This window comes from Papaver somniferum, chromosome 5 (genome assembly GCF_003573695.1).
Source record: "Papaver somniferum cultivar HN1 chromosome 5, ASM357369v1, whole genome shotgun sequence".
Classification (NCBI taxonomy): domain Eukaryota; kingdom Viridiplantae; phylum Streptophyta; class Magnoliopsida; order Ranunculales; family Papaveraceae; genus Papaver; species Papaver somniferum.
In genome coordinates, this window is record NC_039362.1 from 54,717,636 (window position 1) to 54,743,770 (window position 26,135).

At 38.2% G+C, this 26,135-nt stretch overlaps 1 long non-coding RNA gene across 1 annotated transcript; it reads left to right on the forward strand.

Annotated features, from left to right (window-relative positions):
* The first annotated feature begins 3,496 nt into the window (after nt 1-3,496).
* Nucleotides 3,497-5,867, forward strand: LOC113281601. The gene is made up of 4 exons (XR_003326268.1): nt 3,497-3,720; nt 4,303-4,401; nt 4,485-4,531; nt 5,023-5,867. It is a non-coding gene; the product is annotated as an uncharacterized LOC113281601 (long non-coding RNA).
* The last annotated feature ends 20,268 nt before the right edge of the window (nt 5,868-26,135 follow it).

Here is a 26,135-nt window from a genome sequence, read left to right on the forward strand (position 1 = left end):
TACGATTATAATTAAGTCTCAGAATAATTATTAACATTTATGTAATTATAATTTGTTTACTCTTCATCAGTCATTGTGTTCAGTAAATTTCCATGTGATTTACGAGTTCTATCAATAATACTAATCTCACTATTATTATAGTATTAAATTGTTTACGTGTTTATACTTTTTAGATTAATTATTCTCAAATCCTTATTAGCTAAAGTTATTGGTGTACCCTACAATTTTTACTTAAACACATATCAAACAATCAATCAAACAAACAAATCAATCAATCAAATAAAACTTTTAATTATTAATAGTTTTTAGTGATTAAGGTTTATCTCACAAACCCAATCCATTTCTAAACTAATCTCGTTTACTAACTAGCACTGCCTATTCCTATTGTTTCCCATATAAGATCTAATTGTGAGCTCTAATACCAATATTATAGCGCCCCCTAAGCTAGCAGCTGACTAATTCAAGAGATTAACTAAATATAGAGGCACTGGAAATCTAAAGCATATACTTAAGCATTCAGTTAAGAAATGTGATACAAACTTAACCCAAAACTAACCCGCTCTGAAACATATATATACAAGAAGTCCTCTCAAATGATACATATACAATAGTCATTTGGTTTATAGATACAAAATGTAATATAATAAACATAGTAGAAGTTAACCAACTAACGAAATCAACTCTTGAAGCTTTCGTTGCGCAACTCTGACCTGTCTCTGAAATTGAAAGTGGGAATGGGTGAGCACATCATCCCTAAAAGGGGTGCCCCGCAGGAATAACATTTAAATTTCAAGTAATCATTGGAATGATTTTGAAAACAACTCATGTTTTTCCCTAACACTAAAAACACAACCAAATCACAGAAATAAACAATCATGTATACGGAACTAACTCCTTCTTCAAACAATGTACTATATTGAGTGTCGACCAATTCCTTACACACCCTATTAGTTTATACTCGTATCGACCAATTCCTTACACACCTAATACGCATAAAAGCTCGAATTCATGTAGATATAAATGAAGGAGCAGTATCCTATATACCACGCATGGAAAAACTCTCGTTTTCCAGATAGGTGTCGCTCATTTCCTTACACACCTATCATTTTCCTAATAGTTGTCGACCAATTCCTTACACACCTATTAAGCATACAATTGGAAATTCTTATTTCCCAGACATTTCATAAAGACATATAAAGCATTACAATTCCTTTCCAAGCAATGGAAAGATTAAAATAAACAACAATACTTTCGGAATTCAAAATAAAACAATGCAAGGAATACACAAGCAGATAATGCATGAATTTGTTAAACAAAAGCTTTTGTAAAGGAAAACAACAATAATCACAAAAGAGTTAAAAGTATTCCCACCTATTTTGATGACAAGCCACGCCTACCTCGAGATCCAAGATCCACTGGTTCGTCCTTTGAATCGATCATTGTTAATATAGACTAACTATTAATCACACAAGAAGTCTATAATCTATCCAAAATGGCTCACACAAGAATCATACAAGTCTATCTAGTGGTTCTAAGCCCAGGTTCTTTAAACAGACCCATTGACTAAGGTCCGGTCCACCTGAGTTAACTAACAGTCAGCTGAGTCAACTAACAGTAAACGTCAGACAAAGGTCAAAGTCCAAGTCAGGTCCAAAGGTCAAAGTAGTCAATGGTCAACTCGGTCAACTCTGAGTCAAACCGATTCAACTCAGGTGACAAGGTTAACTCGACTCAGTCAGACACTAAATCAGATATACTGAATCAGTCAGAAAGACTGAATAGGTTACAGACTACACAACAAACACAAAAACTCTTAACTCAACAATGTTAACTTCTTCTTCATTACTTCAATTCTGCCAGATTATACCACTTCATCTGAATCATTTCAATCATACATTTAATTCGTATAAGCTTCATAACTTATACACAACAATAAACTCAGCTTACCTGCAATTGCAGCTCTAAGCAAGCCTCCACGGAAAATATCAAAATATTTTCATTCACTCTACTACAACCAATATCCTTTCTATATACTCAGCTGCAACATAAAATACAAACCGTCTACTAGTTCCATAAACTTCAGTTGTAACTTAAACACAATCATTATTCCTTTATCCACAGACCTCCATCTCTGTGACATTTACTAACAAAACTCTGCTCATTCAAGATTCAGTGGTAACCCAACTTCAAAAGGATTTCATGCTTCATTCAAATCACCACTATTTCTCAAAACCTATATCAACCATCTGTTATAGCTATCTATTTCAACACTTGCATACGCTCCAACAACACCAGGCTTACTGCCATGTTTCACCACTGGCCATAACTCATTATCATTAACTCTATCAGCACAAATTGAATACGCTGCTTCACCGGAATCACAACTAAACTCCAATTCAATTCAGTTTACTACCAAATCAGCCATCCTCAACTGCCACCATCTGCTATCCACACTTCAAACATAAATCAAACCTCCTAGCTAAGTCATGTTTAAGAACAATCTCTTAACTGTCCACCACATTCACAACTATAACATCACTACTAGACTTCTCTTGACAATCTCATTCTACTACATATCCGACTTAATTGCATATGTAGCTTTACTCAGTCATAGTTGGAAAATCGGGCGTTTAATTGAAAACCCCGCGGGCCTACAAAATCCGCGGGTGTTTCTACCAAAAACGGTGGGGTTTCTACCAAAGCTGCTCACTTCGAATTTTGTTTCCCAAATATTATTTTATTATTCTTTATCTCACTTTATCCTATTTTATCTCACCTAAATCCAATAACTTTAACTCTATCCTACCAAAGATTTTATATTAAAAAGAAGTAGTAGTGTGATCCTAAAAAATCAGATTTGTTGATTTCGCTCTGATTTTTTTTCTTTTTTTTTTTGAGAAAGGGTTTTTTTGCTCTTATTTACCATAGTGCAAAACCGTACTTGTTCATCCATGTGGCTCAATAAGAAAAAATAATTGTTGATTGCTATCCGCTATCAAACTCTTCCGTTCCTGAGAATTCAAAATAAAGTGTGGCAGCGGTACAATTAACAAAGTAAGCAAAATGACTCACATCCCATATTGTCATAGTCTCAGTCTTCTATGAAATAATTGACCTATCCACTGTCTCTTCGTTCAATTTGTTTCATAAAAAGAAAAACACGGCACATACACATTTTGCACGTCCTTAGTTTATGCATGTATTCACTATTTTCAAAGGACTCGTATTCACCGCAGCTGTTTCCGCACAAATACCCATTAAGATATCTACGCAGGGTCGTACATATCTTTGGATTGCCCTTACAAAAATGTAGAACAAATCTTGAAATGTATATCTTTGATCAAGAAAATGTATTGGTTACATCTTTTTGTGTGGGACTTTCTTTTTTGAGCTATCCTCACAGGAATCCAAAGCTTTGAATTTTCCCACCGATACCGCCCACATTTGATTTTTCCATTATAAACGGACAAGCGAGTCTGTCCGAGTCTATTTCTTAAGTTTCGAAAAAAAAATCCAAATTCACCCCTCATGCAAAGTAAGTTACAACCATAGTTAACCTCATTTGGGTTTCTGAGGTTTACCCGGATAGGAAACGGATAGTATCCCAATTCTTCTATCCTCTCTGTCTTTCAGTTTCTCTTCCCTCTTCTTCCTCGTACGTAACTTTGCAGAGATTCAGAGACGGATGAGATACGAATTCATTAAATCCAGACGGTATAGGTATGTATCTCCATTTAATTTTTCGTTTATATCAGGTAGTAGGTTGATTGTAATAGCAATTTTCTGGTGTTTGAAACCCTAACCCTATTTTTACCGATTAAAACTCTAATTCCCCTGTTTCTCCTTTAGAATTCATTGGGTTCATGCTTCATATCCTCATAATAGGTTGAAGGGTTTGGGAATTGAATGGAATCAGATTTGATTTGTAATTAGTCGGTTCTCTGATTCGGGTTGGAACCAAATGGAATCTAGTACGAGCTCATCTAATACCACACTGCATTATCATACTAAGGACTACACATCTCAGCTGGAAAAATTATTTATGGTTTCTGGACTACCCAGTTGATACACTGTATGTTGAACTTAGGTCTTGTTCTGTTCCATGAGATTGATTTGAAATTTTTTATAATGTGTGCAATGTAAATGGAAGAGATAAAGAAACCTATCCTTCATTGTTTTGCGTTTGGTATGTAGTTAGGTTTTAAAACCCCAATATCTTTTGACCACAGGGTCCAAGAATCTCAATACAAAAAGAATATGAATTGCATCACCTAAGTTTGATTTGTTTGTATGGATGGTTAGGTGGTGATGACAATGATTTGGTTAATGTAATTTTGTGATCTGGTGGGAGAATGAGACCAATCAGGCGATGAACCCAGTAAATGGAGATTGTGTCATCCGGTATATTTAGAGGTTTTCTTTGCCTTGATTACTCAAAGCACTTGTGTCTCTAATGGTTACTGAACATATACATTGTTTTGCAGCAAAGGAACTGGCCCAGATTCTGGTGGTCATGTAGAAATGTGAAAAGGTGGGGGTGGCGGATTTTGTGATAAACATGCTCGATATGTTTAATTCAACTTGAAACTGTTTTTGAAAAGAGAACCACATTTTAATTAGATATACATTCACCATGCACTTTGTAGATTTACACTAGAGAAAAATAATATCTATTTTCAGAGTTAAATTCAATGTTTAGTAAGATTTCGGTTCACAATTTGCTTAGCTCTTTAGTTAGTTGGAACAAAAAGGTCTAGAAAATTTGAATAGAACATAAAATATGGTAAGGCACCAAAACTTGCATTTATAAACTTTATGTATACTAATTGCCCAGAGTTGTACTGGTACTATATTAATAGGTTTAGGGTTCTACTAGATTAGGGTACGATATGTATGTTATATGTACATATCTAAAAACTTTATATAAGGGATGTACCTAATTTAGTTGCACCACAATTCTTGTTCTTACTTGCTACAATTTTATTTTTTTGATTGAAATTATCTTTATAAATCATGCTTTAGGTACACCTAAAACGGCAAAGAAAAAGGCTGGTGTTGAGAAAGCCATAAAAGGAACTTCAACTGGGAGAAATCGATCACAAAAGGTTGGGGGATCCCCAACACATTTGCCAATCAACACTGCGAGTAAGTTCATTCGATGTATATTACCGTGTAACCCATTTAAGATTTAGGTTGCAACACACAGGAATTTATCAGCTCATGTACCGACCAATTTATCTGACACGGCCATTAACACATGAAGCTTATGTACCAACCAATTTGGGACCTGACGGAGAGTTCATCGGGAAACATAGACATACCCAATATGGGAGACACCATCTTAGACGGTGGAATTATTACTAGCCATCCATACATTGAATTTCATTGACGATTGCTCAATTCATTTTGGTATATTCTTAACATATGACTTCCTGTGTGTAGTATGAATCCAAATTTACACCGGTTTGTTTTTTGAGCTACTGGACGCACTTCTGCTGTACACAGAAGTGTCGACTTTTAGGAATGCCTGGTTTTTTTGGAATATCTGGCTGCTGATTAATGTAAGAAGCTCAATTTTTTGTATCTACCTAGATGTGAGCTTAACTGATGTCGGTCGTATATATACTAACGTCTACAGAAAGATCAAATAGGGATTAGCATACTTGTGTAGGTCGCTAGTCGGCATTAAGAGTTATGAATGTATAAATGCAAACAGTTTATCGATTATGTTTAAGGATGTTTTTCAGATGTTTAAGCGTGCATGTTCACAGATATTTAAATATGTGAAGCATCATACAACTAATTGTTGAGGTTTTCCTTAACTTGTACAAGAATCTAAAGATAATTTTCAGCTGGTTTCGATTTCACAGCGGGTACAGTTTGTAATTTCATAGTGTCTTATTGTTGCACATGTCCAAAATGTAATTCTTACAATTAAATTTTAATGTGTATTTTTGGTAGCGCTCTTTGCAATGTCGCATAACGTAATGTAATCACTTGTTCCATTTTTCATTTTCAATCATCTTTTCCTAGTTTTGCAAGTGCATAACAATGTGACTATACAATTAAAAATGCCAAGGCAAACATAAACCATGAGGATTGCCTCTGCACAAAGGAGAATCTGATGAATTTATTAGAACCATATTTTACTAACAATGTGTAATACTGCTTCCAAACTGTAATTCTTATTTAATTCGTTCAATCGAAGAATAGATTTCGGTACTTGTAGTTGCTGGAAACGAAATACAAATTTCTCTTGATGTTCCACTGAATAATGTCATATGGTATGCTTAGTTGCTAGTATAGTTAGTAGTAGCAGACAATCGTGTAACTGCGTTAGGTTGATCTTCGAACGGTGCAATAAAATAAATTGGGTAAATTAGATAGATAGTCATAAAATTAATTGGGTAGGATACAAAGAGTTTCGAATAAACTAAATTGGGTAAATAACAAAGATAGTCGTACAAAATAAATTGGGTATGAACTGAGAGTGTGGTATAAAATAAATTGGGTACAACACTTAGACAGTCACATTAAATATATAATTGGTTATGTTGTTCAGATGACAGTACAAGTTACAACTCATACCTGGTTCAGACGGTTGTATAACTTAAAATGAGAAATTCAGATGGTGGTATAAATTTGTTTGGAACATATTTTAGTTTCATGCTAGTGGTCATTTCTAGCTAATGAACGTCTAAATCAAGCCCCGATATGCTCATACTTGTTGACCCCAGGATAAATTACCACATTTGCAGTTAGTGACAGGTTTTGCTAATAACATTGAATGGAAAATTTAGCCAAATTAATAAAATTCCAACAAAAACAAACACAGGAAAGTACTATGTACATCATTAATTTTATTTATATGAGTCGTATCGACTAAGCATCCATTTGAAGACTATTAACGATACAGCAACAGTTGGAAGAAAGTGTAATTCATACTACATATTACAGATGTAAAAATCAGTAGTAATATATTCTCGACTCGATAGCTTAATAATTAAGTTGAAAAGAATATAGGTTAAGGTGAGAAACTCTTGCTTACCAGCCGGAAGCTATTACTGACGTTCCTGTTTGTAATGCTGATGGAGATATGATATTCAGTGGAGCTAAGGTAATTCCACCGTGATTGACGGATGAAATTGATCGGCTTATCATTTCAAAATGTCTATAGGCAGCGAATACGCCCTTCAAATGAATAAGAATCCAGCATGGGAGAATACGGCTGATGCTACGTACATAATCTGACCAGTTCCAGTTGCTACCTTTTTAACGAGTCCGCATATTCGTCCTACCTGTAAACATGAACAACCAAACACTTACCGTGAAACAGCGTAGTAATTTCTACCTTCGATTCTAATCCATAGGGTGTTTGGTTATCTGGTGCATAAATGCCCTTGTTTATTACATAGTATGTTCAAACATGATTACCAACAAATTTGGAGTCAACTAATAAAATATACCTCAATCGAATATACCTGTACAAGACTGTAATATACCTCAATCGAATCGCCATTTGTTTGGCAAAAACACCCTCATTAGGCCTCCATATGTGCAAGAACAAAATGGGCATCAGTATTGAGAAACCAGCCTCGTCGGGCATAGTGTGTGCGGCGAAGTTCAGTTTAATTAGGAAAGTAGTGCATATCGTCTTCCAAACTTCCCTATAAAACACACAGTAGTATAATTTAAACGGGTACCTTATTCTTCAAGGTACTACATTTTTTGATGGGTAACTATGTTGGAGGGTCGTATAAATTTAACCAGGTAAGTTAGCCAACCTGTAGTGTTAAAAGAATAGGGTGAATTGTTTTAGTTTCTAATAGTAGCATATTGCTTTTCGGGTATCTGTGTACTCCAACTAGCCGGTGGATCACATGAGCTATTCTTGGTACTGTTATTTTTGTGAGCTTGTATGGTAATAGTTGCATGACTTGTGTTATACTAATAGGAAGAAAAAAATCATAAATATTTGTAGATGGGAAAAAACGATTTGCTGGTTTTTAAAGAATTGAGGAGACGACCGTACGGAGGAGACTCCTCAAACCGAGCGAAATGTTAAACCTCACACAGATGCACCGCTGCAAAGGGGTGCTTTAGATTCGAGAGATCAATCTATAGTACTCCGGCCTAAATCAAGACAATGACCGTTCCAGAGTAAATTCGGTCACAAGAGAGGATGGGTTGATCTGTAGGAGGGAAGCTGAGAAATGTGTGGAATCAATGGTAATCAAAGATTGCGGGTGTGTGAATTCCGAATACGATAAGCTTTGAGTGATTGAAATTGCTCAATTGAGAGTAGTTTCTCAATTGATGAGTTGATGATCTCGTGTTGTCAATGAGACGTGAGATTGATGATACCGATGATGCTGATAATTCAATCATGATTCAGAGACTTATTTATATTGCTGGAATTTTAGACACCATGATTCCATGAAGTGTGACAGTTGATGGAATCAAGGAGTGGGGAAGTGGAGATTGTGTTTGAAACCAGTTGCTCAACGTGTGGAGACTTGGTCGATTTTCCACCCACTACCTCGTGAATTCCTTCAACTGATTGCACGACTTTCTCACATTCCATCGTGTGTTTGAACACACGTGCCGTAGACCGCCAGACCAAAACCCTAAGTGATATCCCCCAAGTGACACGATTGACGTCTCGTGGTTTGTTAGTCAATTAATGACTTCGTGGTTTGATGGGACGATGAGTCCATGTAGTTGTTGAGTTGAACATGATGTTCTGAAACTCATGAATTGAACATGTCATGAGACAGAGGTATAGTTCTTACGATGAAGTGAGCAAGCATTGCTCATTTGATGGACCGTTGAATATTGATTGTTGAACAAATATTCCTTGGTTTGAGCAAATATTCATCATCTGAGCAAGTGTTGATCATGTGATGAATTGTTGAATATTTGATCGTCTGAGCATGTGTTACTCATCTGATGGATTATTGGCAGCGTACCAAAAATATTAATTAGAATACTGGTCGTTGAACCGAGCATAATTAATAAAATTAATGACCATGAGGTCGTCGTAAAATTATTAAGGTTGGAATCTGGAATGATGATCCTTGGATTTAGAAACCCTAATTTGATCAATTGATGATCAATTCATGGTTCGTCAGAAGTTTAACCATGGGACGAAGGAGGGAGCGACTACATGGGACCGTGGATCAACTATGTAGTGTCCATATGCTCACGTGAGCAAATACGAAGAACTCCTGAAGAGTTGACGATTTGTTGGTGAAAGAATGATCAAATGCTAGTTTAATCATTTATTCGAAAATGCTCGTCTGAGCCTTAGGTGAGAAAACTTAATTAATTATGACGAGGCGAGGGACCGACCATGGAGTCATGAAACCGGCCCTGGGTTGTCCCATGACCGCCTGACGATCACTTCGTGAAAATCCGAAGTGTTTGGAAGAGTTTTGGACCTAATACGAGCAATTGTGCAAATTAGGTCAAAACTATGAAAATTGATGGGACCGGCTTCCGTGAGCCAAAGAGCCAATCTTGGTCGGTCAAGATAGCGTGCTCGTGTCTCCAAGGCATCCGCGTCTCAGTCCTGAGAATTTTGATATTTTCTGGCGTGCAATTGAGCATCCATTCGAGAAAATATACCAAAATTAGGGTTTCGATGAAACTGAGGAAAACACCATGAGATGATGAAAAATAATTATAAAATAAGGAATGAGGAGGCGTGGGACCGCCGTGGTCAAGGCATGGTCGGCCGGTCGTGACCACGGTCCCGTGGTGCCTTTTCCTTAATTTTATAATATTTTGATGATTTTATGAAAAATTCATGAATTTTGAGAAATTTGATGAATTTAGGGAGTTTCCATGAATTGAAGGAGTTTTCATGAGTTCAAGGAAGCAAAAAAATATTAAAATAATAAAAACAAGGGAGTGTGGGACCGTGGAAGGCATGGCCGGCTGGCTAGGCTCGGTCCCACGAGTTTCCCTAAATTTTTAATATTTTTAGGTATTTTGATGATTTGAGGGAATTTTTCCTAATTTGAGAGAAATACCATGAAATCAAGGAATTTGATGAATTCAAGGAAAATTAATAATAAAATAATAAAACAAAGGGGCGTGTGGGACCGGCTAGGGCATGTCGTCCGGTCAAGGCCCGGTCCCACAAGTTTTCATAATTTATTTCATTTTATTATTATTTGATGATTTGTGCAAAATACCATGAAATCAAGGAGTTTTTTCATGAAATTAGAGAAATAATAATAATAATAAGGAACCATGGGGTGTGGGGCCGGTTGGGACCAAGGCATGGTCGGTTGGCCAATGGTCACGTCCCACACTCCTTTCCTTAATTTTATATTATTTTTTATGGATTTATGGAAGTACCATGAAACCGAGGAGTTTCCTCGAGACGAAGGAGATTTGATAAAATGAGAGAATTTTCATCAAATCATGGGAAATAATAAAAATGCATTAAAAATATAAAACTGGCGTTGGATTGACCACGACACCGTCGTTCGGTCGTGTGTCCGTGCTCCCAGCACCCTGGTCAATATTTTTAATTATTTATTATTTTCTTCTCTATTTTGCATAGGTTCATCGTTTCGTTGTATTTTTGAAATACTCGTTCGTGCGGTGACTGTTAGTGTATCATCGTTGAATACACCTTCACCATTTGAATCGGGGCTTACTTAGAGGTAGCTCAGACGCCCGGTTGTTGATTATTTATTATTAATTGTGGAATTCAGTGGAGAATAATTCACAAAACTGAGTAATAAGATGTTTATTATTAATTCATAGGATCAGCTGAGGATTCGACTACGAATTCATCATAATAATAAAGTGAGCATTACCATTCCATGGGATCGTAGATTCGACCATAAAATCGGAGTAATTAAGATTTATCTATTACCATTTATGAGACCAGTTGTGGATTCGATCATGAAATCGGAGTAATGGGATAATATAGTTATTGCTATTCTATGAGATCAAGTCGTGGATTCGATCATAGAATCAGAACAATCGTTATTGTCATTCCATGGGTCTAGTCATGAATTCGACCATGGAATAGGAGCAACTGTAATTAGGAATAATTAACTTTGTGGCTCTATACTAGCAGAGCAAGCTGTCTAGGAGTATTAATTATCCCGATATGAGCTTGCCGATAAGTCATATCCTTTATATAGTCAGGGTAAACTTGTTGTTTGTTCCTGAAGACGTTATCGCTCTATACTAGCAGAGCAAGCTGTCTAGGAGACGTCCATCTCGTGATGCTATATAGAAGTAATTACTGAAAGTATTCAGTATTCATGAGATATGTCGTTGTCCAGTCGTGAGACTACATATCTACATGTACTCTGAGAGAAAGTACTCTCCATTGAGAATTCGATGAGAGACCCGTGTCTCGATACTCACGTCTGATTGCTGAATCAGAGCTTCGTATAATTATGAGTTTACGAATTTATCCTTTGTCGAAAATCCACCATCTACATTAAGTCCCCTGCTTATTGTGGAAAACTGTGTTCCTCAGTCAGCATTAAATGGTGATTTTCCGGCCATAAATAATAATACAAGTAATTGAACTTAGTCGTAAGTTGAGACATCACCGGATTTAGAAAGCATGAGCAAACCACGACTTGATGAAGGCTTCAATGTCATGATTGGAGCGTCGTTTGATGAGCATAAATTGGTGTTGAACCGCTGGTTTGGACGACGAGTCCGTGGTCGGCTAGGATTCGCGGGTCGGGCCCAATAAGGAAATCCTTAGAAAATTAGGTTTTGGAAATAAAATTGATAAAAGGGATTAATCCTTTTTTTTTTCCCACGACCATCTCTCCATGATCTCTGCACCTTCACGCCAGCAGGAGAAGATTCCCGCCGCCGCCGTCGGCAAATTTCCGGCCGACGCTCCCAGGTACTTTTTTTTTTGTTTTGTTTGCTTATTTTTATGATCCTCATGAGTTGTTCATGCTTTGATCATGATGAAGTTATATACATGTGTGTATATTAGTGTGAGTTTTATGAAAAAACCTCGTTTTTTGAAAACGTATGTTCGTTCAATCGTTAGTTTTGAAAACTAACTATAATCCCTGATTTAGGAGGGATTTTTTTTTTATATGAACCTAGGTCCAGTAATAAAACTTAGTTTATGATTTTTCATGTGTACCAAGGTTTTATCATAATAGAAGTATTTTTTCATGAGATCGGAATAATCCTTCGTTTTAAAGACAAATAACAATGACACGAAGGAAAATATGTATGATGAACTTGTGTCCAGTGATAAAAAATTTCTTATGATCTTTCATGTAAATACAAAAATTTATCATATGTATGAGATGCGAGCTTTCACAATATTTTTTGAAATAAACCTTCGTTTTTAAAGACAAATAGCGACGATACGAAGGAAATTTTTTTTTTATATATATGCAGTCGTGACATATATTGTGTAACATATGATGGTATCTTTTATGTGCATGAATTTGTTTTCATTAGATAAAATTCTTGAGAATTTATGTAAGCAATGTTGCATTAATTGCTATTTTTTCGAAAAATCAGAAACGTGGGTTTTGAGGAACCTTCGAAGATAGACAATATATTTATGATGAAATATTTTATTGTTATGAACTTCATAGGTCAGTTGTGTGAATGTTCACATTATGAAAATTGTGTTCGTGATTTTATGAAAAATCAGTTTTGAAATTAATAAAGTTTCGTTCGTTTTTGCAGTTTTCGAAGAGACGAACGAGTTTGAGGTGTTAACTCTACCGTTACTATCACTATTGTTAGTGGAAGTACAAAAGGTAAGAGTTAAGAGTTACCATTTTTGCCGTATTTCCTTGATTCGTGTCTGGACAGCATACTGAAGTAGAATGTAATGTGGACTTTGCAGTTGTTTTAGCAAAATGACCAATTCCTCAGCCGACGATACTTCAAGGGACGAATCGCATTCTGATGATGACATCTCCAGGGATGATGCACGCATGGACGAGACCTCCATTGGTGAAGAAGAGGAGGATGCCACTGGTGTGAAGAACATTTCGAATATAGACGACGCATTCTTTGAAGAGGATCCAAAAGGAGCTGAAGCATATCTCAAGTCCCCAGTATATCGTCTTCTGATCAACCCTAGGACGGTGACTCAGAAGAAATTGGTGACCCCGAAGATGGTAATACGGCTTTGTCTCGAACGAGGGCTTTTCCTTGCATCGACCATAGAGTTTAAGCTTTCTCGACGCCCTTTGGAAAAAATTCCTGGATGGGCAAGGCATATGTTGGGTTTCCCTCATGTCAGGGCTATTCTCAACCAGGCGCAAGTGACGTGATCTATTCAATCTTCTGGAGACTTGTCTATTAATCATGATGTGAAAAGTATCGTGGCTTTGCTGGCCCGTTGGTGTGTTCCCACTCATACCTTCATATGTAGATGGGAAGAATTTACTGTTACCTTAGAAGATGTGGATGCTTTGATGCATCTCCCGATTACAGGTAATTTCTCTGGAGGTCTTTAGGATGAGGAAAAAGTGGTTTTTGACACTCTGACATCTGCGATGGAAGAAGTGAACAAGGCGTCTGGTAGTAAAGGTTGTTATGCCCATTGGTTGACACGTTGGTGGCCAAGAGATGAAGTTTCTGATAGTCCCATCACCGGTATGTTACCTATTGCCGCTTTCTTATGCTTATGGTTATCCAGAGACATATTTGAAGACAGTGGACATTTGTTGAAGCCCTTCGTAATCCCTTTTGCTATTAAGATGGCTCAAGGTGAGCAACTCCCAATAGGTAGCTTATTCCTGGGTTCCTTGTATTCTAACTTAGACTCCTTGGTGTTAGATTCCAACGTGTCGAATGGCTTCATGAAGATTGAGTGTTATGTTAACACGATGTTTCTTCAAGCTTTGATGTGGGAGCACTTCAAGAATTATGCGCCTATCCCACGTAACATCCTGCAAGGACCAAATACTGATGCCCGTCACATCTTCGCCGAGAAAGATAATGCCTGAATCATGCGTTGGTCTACAAAGCAGCCTCGGTCTAAATCACGCCTCATTGATGTGTTGGATGAAGAATCGGAGTTCGACTTTCGTCCGTGGGTGTCGGTTCCTGATTATGTTTCTCAATCAACGAATTTCAATACTGGAGAGAGCACGACTCTGAAATCTGGTACTAACCCGAATGATGGTGAGAGATCCTTCATGTTGAGCTGTACTCCTGGTCACTTGATATCCGTTATGTATGGAGAGTGGGCAGTAGAAGAATACAACATTGATAGGGCGGCTTGACAAATGGGTATGGATCAATGTGTTCCAACTACCCAGAGAAGTAAACCATCAGTTGATCAACTTGCGTCTCGTTTAGATCACACTCACGTAGAAGGGAGTAGTTACTGGTTTCCTGGTTCTGACAGACTTGCATATGTAACCCCAGGTTATATAAAATTTTGGCATCAACAATTTGAGAGGTTGCATGAATTCGTGACAGTTAGTCAACTTCCAGTGAAGATTCCTCCGTCTGCTGAGATGATCTCTGGTCGGCCAAGACTGAAGTACCTTTCTGGTGATAAACGAAAATTATCTCCAGGATGTTCTCAAGTAAGATTCTCCACATGTCTTTTATGAAACCATGGTAACTGTATTCTGATCATGTTATTGAATTCTTTACAGGATGGTCTAGCGTAAGACCTCGAATCCATGCATATTTTTCAGATATTGGAGAAGTCGTTCACAGCGGAGAAGGAAGGAACAAAAGTTATAAGCTGTTACCTAATACCATGAAGTCCCCAGTTCGTTCTTTGGTGAGTTCCCAATATTTCTCACTGTGACTTTCATTGCTATTAACATTAGAATCATGAATCCAATGTTATTAATTTTATTGCAGAATTTTACTCCATCAAGTCTTGAAGGTCTTCAATTTTCTGCTACTGACAAGCAATCGCTGATTTGAGTGACGAAGGAACTGTAAGTATTTTTTCACTTGTTCAAATGTGGTGCTTCATAGATGAAAATATTGATTGTAAAGGACGTGTACAGGAGGATGTCGTCATGGAGATGGAGAATTCTGGAACTCAATCATCCTCTGGGAATGGGAATGGAGGTAATTCCCAAGATTCGGAGCCGGATGGAAGTGATGTTCCTCTTGTCGTTGATGTGGACAATTCCAACCCCTTAGACACTTTGGAGACTCCTCAAGTAAGTATATATCTTGTATATTTTTCATAGAAGTATAAAAGTGCTGACTTGTGAATGAATGAATGAGAACCCATGTGAATATATGAAAACTTAGTCGAACTTCGTTGTCAGAAAATTCAGAACCCAACTTTTTAGTAAAAACGCTGTAGAATCTTCGTCCGGAGTCGGATTTTGATGATATGCATGTGCAAATTCAAGCCAGAAAATTTCCAAGCTTTAGCAAAGAAGCTTTTTAAGTTTTGAGCACGTTCAGAGCCTGAAAAAGGCGAAATAGTAAACTTCCAGGAGACCTCCAGAACTTTTTCAGATTGCGCGTCACTTGATATTTTGGCCACATCTACTCGCTCGTTCATCAGATTGTGATGCAATTTTGACATGTCATAGAGGACATCCATACGAAGAGAATGACATATGAACCATCCTCATATTTCTTGTAGATTGCTCCCAGTTCGTCTCTTAGTACAGGGAAGAGTTCAGTTTCTTCAGACGGACTCATCGTAAAATGTGTTTTCATGACTTTCATGTTATTTGCTCGTGCCTTGAATGTAGTATGATGAACTTTGATGATATTTACTTGCGGGCATACTGTGTTTCATAATCTCCTCTGGCTTCGTGGCTCTAACCTCATGTAATCTTCGTATTAGGTGCTAAATACCGAAGTTGAGGATACTGGAGCCAATGATGACAACTCTAACCCCTCCGAAGTTATTGATGAAGAGACAGCCATCCCTGCACTTCGAGGCCATGAGAAGGTCTCTGATGATGTTATGGAAGACCATATGGTTGTCGCCTCAGTGATAGAAGAAACCGAGATAGCAACGGAGAATACCGAAGGAACTGTTGCTTTGGTCGTGGGAGCCGCTCCAGTGACTGAGAACCGTATAATAGTGTATGAATATCCAACTGCAGGGGTTTCTTTCGATCCTCCCTTTAACACTTCACTCCCGTTTCATGAACTGGTCGGTGGATTCAGCGTTCGCATTGGATATGCACGCTTGTACGAGACGATATGGAAGAAGTTTGGCCACATGATTGTTGACAGGAACCCTGGGCGTGCTTATGCTTTAACCATGCAAGTAGGTGTTATCTTGCGTGTCGTGAGTGATATGCATACGAGACCCAGGAATACCGTGACTCCAGATATAATCTTTGATTGGGAGTTTAACTTGGAGAATTCAGAAAGACTTGGCCTCAACGTGAAATGGCTTCGTAAGCAGATAAAAGTTATCAAGGATTCATGTGAAAAGAACATACCCTTTCCCAATGATGCTGTGAAGGAGAAGGAGGACAAGATTGCCAAGCTGACCGAGGAGTTGAACAAGGAGAGGGCGGCTTTGCAAATCTTGAAGGATGCTGATGAGCGAAAGCCCTTTCTTGCTGATCTCTTGAACTTCTGAACTTCTGAGAGATGTGAGGTTTATACTTGGGTTTTGATATTTAGATGGTTTTGGATTGACTGATGGTTAAGGATTTTCTTGTAGATTTGATAGAGATTTTCTTTTACGAAATATGAACTGAATTTTGATAAATTGCTGAATTCAAATACTGATTGCAAGTATTGCAAATGTTTTGGAGGAATTGAAATACAAATGAAAGAAAATCCTAAATGTTAAATCCCAACGCCATGAGTGCTTCAAACGCCCAATACCTTAAATGTCCAATAATTTCAGATAAACGCCTTGAGCCAATTTTCGTGAATTACTGGTAGGGTTCTGCCGTCTGTGTTGGTCAATTTGTAGTATCCTCCGGCCACGGACTCAGCGACCATGAATGGTCCTTCCCAATTGGAGTTCCTTGTAGAATGATGACCGCGCTGAACTGCTTTGAGAACCAGGTCCCCTTCATGAAACTTGTTAGGCTTGGTGGATTGTGCCTTGAATATCTTCTACTGGTTTGGAATTCCCTGTTTGATGGAATTCCATGATTGTGGCCCATACGGACACTCGCGCGTAAGATAGTATCCAACATAGTGTTGATCATGCTTAGCCAAGTCTTCAAAAATAAACCTCTCGATGGAGTGACCGATTTGAAGAAGTTCTGAACCCAACCATTGAGTGTAATATTGCTGAGGTGAAGTTACCCACTCGTAGATTTTGATGACTGCTAAATTGTTCATGGGGAGAAGTCCCTGGACCATAGCATCATATCTGAATATTGGTAATATTGGAGCATGAGGAGGAATAAGACTTGCCTGAGCTCGAAACCTTCTGACAAAGGTGTGCGGATTATATCTAAGTTCATGTGTAAGTCCCATCAGAGTTTTTACTTCTTCCAGATGCTCAAACAGTGGTGCGTCCTCTGCTATGTCTTCCGACTCGAAATCCTTGTCGATGACAGGATGTGTTGAAGGCATCGTTGTCCTTCCATCATGAATCCAAGCTCTCCCAAGGACCATGTCGTATCCAGGGTCTTCCCGGATTATGAAAAACTTGGCCTTAGTGCAGATCAATCTTTCCGTAACTTTGAGAGTGATAAAGCCGTATGCGTCTCTGGAGATTCCTTCGTGGTCCCTGATTGCTATGGGAGCGTGGGTGGATTCCCGTCGAGTAATACCAGCGGCTCTGAGAGTTTTCAAAGGGATGATGTTGACAGCGGTACCAACATCGACGAACGCCCTCTTGAACTCATTTCCTTTAATGTACACTATGGTGAGCAGTTCCCAGTCATACATTTATGTGTCGGTGGTGGTCTCTTGGATCAGCAGACGTTTTCCAGACACGATGTGGTTCAGCGCAACAAACATGTCTTTCCTTTGAGCTTTCGAAAGATACAACAACTTGCAGACATGTTCGATCAGAGATTGGACCGTTTCCTTGAAAGGAGGTTCAGAGATGGTAAAAATTCTGACTGGGAGGGGGTTTTTGTGCACCCCCTCAGTCCCCAGGTTGAGCTCTCCTGATTCGACCTTTTCTTTGAATATGCGCTTCAAAATTTTGCAATCACTCGTGGGATGGCTGACGTATCTATGGAAGCGACAATACCGAGGATTTTCCATGGCCTCTTCAGTTGGTTCCTTTTTGACATAAGGAAATTTGATTGAGCCGTCTTGAATCCAGGCATCGAGTAGTTCATTAACTTCTTCCATTGAACAGGGAAAATCAGGTGCTTCTGGATCTTCCGTATGCTGAGGAGGGATTTTCGAATTCTCCTTCTTGTGTGTCTTTGAAGGGGTGGAGGAAGTCTTCTTGTGTTTTGGTTCTGCTTTTCGCTTACTCCCTTCCGCGACAGCATTTGTTGATCAAACGCCTGCTTCCTCGAGTGTCTTTTGAATCTTCAGTCTTTGTAGACTTTGCTCTTTCCAAAAGAGTGGGTGCAGTGGTTGCCGACCTCTTCGCAGATTCGTGAATCTCTGAGAAAGTCTGGAATCGAAGGTTTTCTAGCGAGGCCCTGTAGACCGGGAGCATGCCATTGATGCACAAGTCCACCAGTTGTTGCTCCGTGACGTTTGGGTCATGACAATCCAAAGCTTGGACTCTGAATCTTTTCACATAGTCATTGGGATTTTCACTGACCCTCTGAAACATTTTTCCAAGGTCGGAGAGGGTGACTTGTTCTGACACGAAGAAGTATTTCCTGTAGAATGCGTTAACCATTTCTCCCCAATTGTTGATAGTCCCTGGTGCAATGTTGTTATACCAGGTGTATGCTCTGCCTTTCAGAGATTTTGAGAATTCCTTGAGACGAACGACATGATTATGTTCATGTTCTCCCAGGGCTTCGAGAAAACGAGAGACATGTTCCCGAGCATTGCCAGTTCCATCATATAAGGTGAAGGTTGGAGAAACGTAACCTTTGGGGAGTGGAATCCTCTGCGTAGCGGCAGGATAAGAAGGTTGATGACGATGGTCATGCGATGTTTTGTATTTTCCACGGTTCTCCAAAAGGTGCTCCAGATCCTCGCGAGTGATGAAATTCGATGATCCCTTCGCTGATGAGTTGTCTGCGGCAGTTTTGTGGACTTCGTCGTCTTCTACTGTATGGATTGGAATTACTTCAGGACCGTCGTCTGAGGATTTCTCCTTCTCCTTTCCCTTCTCTTCAGTCTTCTCCGACATCTTGTCAGTAAGAGTTTTGAGATAATTACACAGCTCCTTCTGTGTAGCAGCCATGTCAGTCTGGTTCTTTGCAAGAGTCTCCTGCGCTTTGATAAGATCAGCAATGGTAGGCGGTGGATCTCCTCTGACTTCTTCAGGGTGTCGTCCGGACAGTGGATGGCCTTCAGCATGAGGAGGAGTAGTGTCACCACCATCAGTGTTGGAGGTCGGAATAGTCTCCCGGATATTCTGATTGTTGTTGTTGCTAGTGCTAGCACAGTTTGTGTTAGGATTTGTAATTGAACTTGACCTGAGATCAACCATCTTGTGAAATTGTTAGATTGCAACCGAGAGAATGATCTCCCAATGTGGTCGCCAATCTGTAGATGGGGAAAAACGATTTGCTGGTTTTTAAAGAATTGAGGAGACGACCGTACGGAGGAGACTCCTCAAACCGAGCATAATGTTAAACCTCACACAGATGCACCGCTGCAAAGGGGGTGCTTTAGATTCGAGAGATCAATCTGTAGTACTCCGGCCTAAATCAAGACAATGACCGTTCCAGAGTAAATTCGGTCACAAGAGAGGATGGGTTGATCTGTAGGAGGGAAGCTGAGAAATGTGTGGAATCAATGGTAATCAAAGATTGCGGGTGTGTGAATTCCAAATACGATAAGCTCTGAGTGATTGAAATTGCTCAATTGAGAGTAGTTTCTTAATTGATTAGTTGATGATCTCGTGTTGTTAATGAGACGTGAGATTGATGATACCGATGATGCTGATGATTCAATCATGATTCAGAGACTTATTTATATTGTTGGAATTTTAGACACCATGATTCCATAAATTGTGACAGTTGCTGGAATCAAGGAGTGGGGAAGTGGAGATCGTGTTTGAAACCAGATGCTCAACATGTGGAAACTTGGTCGATTTTCCACCCACTACCTCGTGAATTCCTTCAACTGATTGCACGACTTTCTCACATCCCATCGTGTGTTTGAACACACGTGCCGTAGACCGCAAGACCAAAACCATAAGTGATATCCCCCCAAGTGACACGATTGACGTCTCGTGGTTTGTTAGTCAATTGATGACTTCGTGGTTTGATGGGACGATGAGTCCATGTAGTTGCTGAGTTGAACATGATATTCTGAAACTCATGAATTGAACATGTCATGAGACAGAGGTATAGTTCTTACGATGAAGTGAGCAAGCATTGCTCATTCGATGGACCGTTGAATATTGATTGTTGAACCAATATTCCTTGGTTTGAGCAAATATTCATCATCTGAGCAAGTGTTGCTCATGTGATGAATTGTTGAATATTTGATCGTCTGAGCATGTGTTGCTCATCTGATGGATTATTGGCAGCGTACCAAAAATATTAATTAGAATACTGGTCGTTGAACCGAGCATAATTAATAAAATTAATGATCATGAGGTCGTCGTAAAATTATTAAGGTTGGAATCTGGAATGATGATCCCTAGATTCAGAAACCCTAATTTGATCAATTGATGATCAATTCATGGTTCGTCAGAAGTCTAACCATGGGACGAAGGTGGGAGCGACTACATGGGACCGTGGATCAACCATGTAGTGTCCATATGCTCACGTGAGCAAATACGAAGAACTCCTGAAGAGTTGACGATTTGTTGGTGAAAGAATGATCAATTGCTGGTTTAATCATTTATTCGAAAATGCTCGTCTGAGCCTTAGGTGAGAAAACCTAATTAATTATGACGAGGCGAGGGACCGACCATGGAGTCATGAAACCGGCCTTGGGTTGTCCCGTGACCGCCTGACGATCACTTCATGAAAATCCAAAGTGTTTGGAAGAGTTTTGGACTTAATACGAGCAATTGTGCAAATTAGGTCAAAACTATGAAAATTGATGGGACCGGCTTCCGTGAGCCAAAGAGCCAATCTTGGTCGGCCAAGATAGCGTGCTCGTGTCCCCAAGGCGTCCGCATCTCAGTCCTGAGAACTTTGATATTTTTTGGCGTGCAATTGAGCATCCATTCGAGAAAATATGCCAAAATTAGGGTTTCGATGAAACTGAGGAAAACACCATGAGATGATGAAAAATAATTATAAAATAAGGAATGGGAGGCGTTGGACCGCCGTGGTCAAGGCATGGTCGGCCGGTCGTGACCACGATCCCGTGGTGCCTTTTCCTTAATTTTATAATATTTTGATGATTTTATGAAAAAATCATGAATTTTGAGAAATTTGATGAATTTAGGGAGTTTCCATGAATTGAAGGAGTTTTCATGAGTTCAAGGAAGCAAAAAAATATTAAAATAATAAAAATAAGGGAGTGTGGGACCGTGGAAGGCATGGCCGGCCGGCTAGGGCCCGGTCCCACGAGTTTCCCTAATTTTTTAATATTTTTAGGTATTTTGATGATTTGAGAGAATTTTTCCTAATTTGAGAGAAATACCATGAAATCAAGGAATTTGATGAATTCAAGGAAAACTAATAATAAAATAAAGGGGCGTGTGGGACCGGCTAGGGCATGGCCGGCCGGCCAAGGCCCGGTCCCACAAGTTTTCATAATTTATTTTATTTTATTATTATTTGATGGTTTGTGCAAAATACCATGAAATCAAGGAGTTTTTTCATGAAATTAGAGAAATAATAATAATAATAATAAAATAATAAGGAACTGTGGGGTGTGGGGCCGGTTGGGACCAAGGCATGGCCGGTTGGCCAATGATCACGCCCGACACTCCTTTCCTTAATTTTATATTATTTTTTATGGATTTATGGAAGTACCATGAAACCGAGGAGTTTCCTCGAGACGAAGGAGATTTGATAAAATGAGAGAATTTTCATCAAATCATGGAAAATAATAAAAATGCATTAAAAATATAAAACTGGCGTGGGATTGACCACGAAACGGTCGGTCAGTCGTGTGTCCGTGCTCCCAGCATCCTGGTCAATATTTTTAATTATTTATTATTTTCTTCTCTATTTTGCATAGGTTCATCGTTTCGTTGTATTTTTGAAATACTCGTTCGTGCGGTGACTGTTAGTGTATCATCGTTGAATACACCTTCACCATTTGAATCGGGGCTTACTTAGAGGTAGCTCAGACGCCCGGTTGTTGATTATTTATTATTAATTGTGGAATTCAGTGGAGAATAATTCACAAAACTGAGTAATAAGATGTTTATTATTAATTCATAGGATCAACTGAGGATTCGACTACGAATTCATCATCATAATAAAGTGAGCATTATCATTCCATGGGATCGTAGATTCGACCATAGAATCGGAGTAATTAAGATTTATCTATTACCATTTATGAGACCAGTGGTGGATTCGATCATGAAATCGGAGTAATGGGATAATATAATTATCGCTATTCTATGAGATCAAGTCGTGGATTCGATCATAGAATCAGAACAATCGTTATTGCCATTCCATGGGACCAGTCGTGGATTCGACATGGAATAGGAGCAATTGTAATTAGGAATAATTAACTTTGTGGCTCTATACTAGCAGAGCAAGCTGTCTAGGAGCATTAATTATCCCGATATGAGCTTGCCGGTAAGTCATATCCTTTATATAGTCGGGGTAAACTTGTTGTTTGTTCCTGAAAACGTTATCGCTCTATACTAGCAGAGCAAGCTGTTTAGGAGCCGTCCATCTCGTGATGCTATATAGAAATAATTACTGAAAGTATTCAGTATTCATGAGATATGTCGTTGTCCAGTCGTGAGACTACATATCTACATGTACTCTGAGAGAAAGTACTCTCCGTTGAGAATTCGATGAGAGACCCGTGTCTCGATACTCACGTCTTGATGGCTGAATCAGAGCTTCGTATAATTATGAGTTTACGAATTTAGCCTTTGTCGAAAATCCACCATCTACCACATTGTACAATTACTTCCCACTTTTAACAACACCATTATATCTGGGTAAGCAAATATACCAATCATTTAGTTAAAAGGGACTGCTACAGGCTTGGTTGAATTATTTACCAACATGTAAGAAACAACCAATTCTCTTCAATATCAATGAGATAACATCAAATGGTAAACCTTAATAGGATACACTCGAATAATGAGACACTTGAATCAATGGGATCGCATCAAATGGTAAACCGTAATATGAAACACAAACATTACTTTTCACCTAATGAGACACATTAGCAGAGGTGCATCAGATTCATGCACCAGAATCATCGTCAAAACAGTGTAATAGTTGCTGGTTCAACCACAGTTCAGCTGTAAGTAGCAAGAGAACCCAACAGTATAGTCACATTGCACAATTTGCATCACTAAACTCTTACAGTCGTTAAGTTGTCCAAACATTGGTGCATTTGGATACCATAGGCCTCCTACACTAACTAGGGCATCAAATCCACAACCAAAATGCGCTTCTAAAATCACCAACATGTTCTCAAAACTTATCCAACAGAAAGAAAGAGAGCAAACAAATGCTTCTTCTCTCTTAAATATCAGTAAATTCAAAGTTTAATCAATTTCCAAATTCAGTTCATAAAGTTGCCCATCAGGCAAAAATCCTGGTACAGAACTCTAATTAAACCTTCACCCACTCATATAGGTCAAAACCAATTGATAGAAGAAGCTTCTATCTAATTCACCAAATCACCGTTTTTAATTTTATCCAAATTAAAACACAATAAGTTCTAGATCCTTCAATTAAGATTGAGCATAAATATAAAAATTAAAACTATGTTTTTCACATTTTCACACTGTCCCTAATTGATTTCTACAATAAAACCCTAATTAATTCCTTGCCACAGGCATACTAGTGGAAACCCAAATTCGGGTTCGATTGAAAATAACTAGCTTCATCGACAGAAAGCTCAAAACTATACACACGCTTAATTGAAACATAATCACAAGTGAAAGAAGAAAAGTAATTTTTCATTACCTGGAGGATTCCCGTCCATCTCTGCTACGGGTATGAACTGTTTAGGCAAAGAGAAAAGTGAGAGGGAGAAGAACAGGGGGGATTGAAATATAAAGAAGATGAAGAAAACCAATTCGGAACGGATTCTGAATGGTTTACTCTACCCATTTCATCTGTGGTTGAGTTAACTACTGCTGAGGGCTAAAACTGTATTTTCAGTGCAAACCAGGTTGATGGATTTGACACAGTCCGTCAATATTAATTGACCAATACAGTGTCCGTCCATAAGGTTTGACTCAAACCTTTGGATTTCATTGAGGATTGCTCTTCTTTTTTGTGTGGGACTACCTACTTCACATGAGGGTTTTAATTTCGGCGTTCCGGTTAATCATAGAATGGCTTATCAAAGAATCAGAAATGAATCAATAATATTCTCTTTCTGCACAGCCAGCAGTGTATTCCATCAGTGATCCACTTTAGACAAGTATAAAGAAAAGATCAATAATGTTCCAACTAAGTAAGTTCGCTGCAGCTTCCAATCTTCACACCCAAGCATGTTCAATCGTCTTGGCAACAATGTTTACATCGCATTCATTGTGTGTGATTCAGTCCATTCAAATTGGCAGTTAACGCTGCCATAAATATTATAACATATACGTACAAACTTTTGAAATGAATTTGCCCTTTCTTTCAACGGAAAATAGGTCATTTGTCCAAATATTTTTAAAATATGGGTGAAATGAACGAGTAAAAATTAGTATGGGTGAAATGGACATCAGAAAAATAGTAAGGATGAAACTGGATTCATCCTGATTTAAACTTAGAAAATAGAAAGGATGAAACCGGATGCATCCTGATGTAAATTAAAAACAAGAAAAAATATTTGAAAATGGGTAGGATGAAACTGTTTACATTTTGGCTATTTATATTTTTGTCTATTTAAACAGTATCAAAATCTAAGTGTCATTTTCACCCAAGAATTATTAATTTTGGTCTTTTTAACCAATTTTGTGTTCTTTCAAATTTGACTATCTCCTGTCCACCGAGAAATGTCATTACACGTTATAATCAAACACGCATCTACTTCTATTCAAAAATAGGGAAAAACAAAACTTTAAAACATGTAATGTAAGACCAAACTAAACCTTAATTTAGGTCAGTGAATAGCTACTAACTTCTCAATAATCCAACCTTTTTCGTAAGTTTCGTAATCGTATCACTATTTCTTTCTTTGTCTTTTATGCCCCTTTTGGATAAAAATGCGTAACTCTAGCGTGGCATCCACATAAAGAAAGAAACTATTACGTACCTCAAAGGCTCCAACTACTATGCAGCTAAAGTCATGCGTCTTGATTCCATATGGAAGCATTGATACTTAAGACCGACAACAGGGCGTAAGTTGAAATGAGAAAAATATAAAGGAAAAAAGAAAGTACTTTGTACTTTCGTATTGCTATCAATCCAATAAAAAATACGGAAAATAAGTCATTTATCCAAATATTTTTAAGACATGGTTTTAATAGACGATTAAAAATTAGTATGGGTGAAATGGTCTAAATGGATACCCAAAAAATAGCAAGAATGAAATTGGATCCATCCTGTTTTAAACTTAAAAAAGAGCAAAGATGAAACTGGATGCATCCTGATGTAAATTAAAAATAAGAAAAAGTATTTGAAAATTTGTAGGATAAAACTGTTTACGTCCTGGCTATTTCTATTCTCGTCTATTTAAACAGTATCAAATTTTACATGTCTTTTTCACCCAGAAATTGTTAATTTTGGTCTTTTTAACCAATTTTGTGTAAAAAATAGAATCACAATGGTTACAGAGATTATCAAGCTCCACTCAATTATCAATCCAATGAATTTATTGGTGGTTGTGATTGTTTTATTTTCAACAGACTTGGTAATTTCTGTAACAGTTGGTAACCCACCGTAGCAATTTTTATTAAAAACAAAGTCGTATCATCTTATCGATATTAATATCGTGTTCATTTTCTCATGATTTATAAAGGGGATATCAATTTTTTTGGGGCTAATACCATTCGG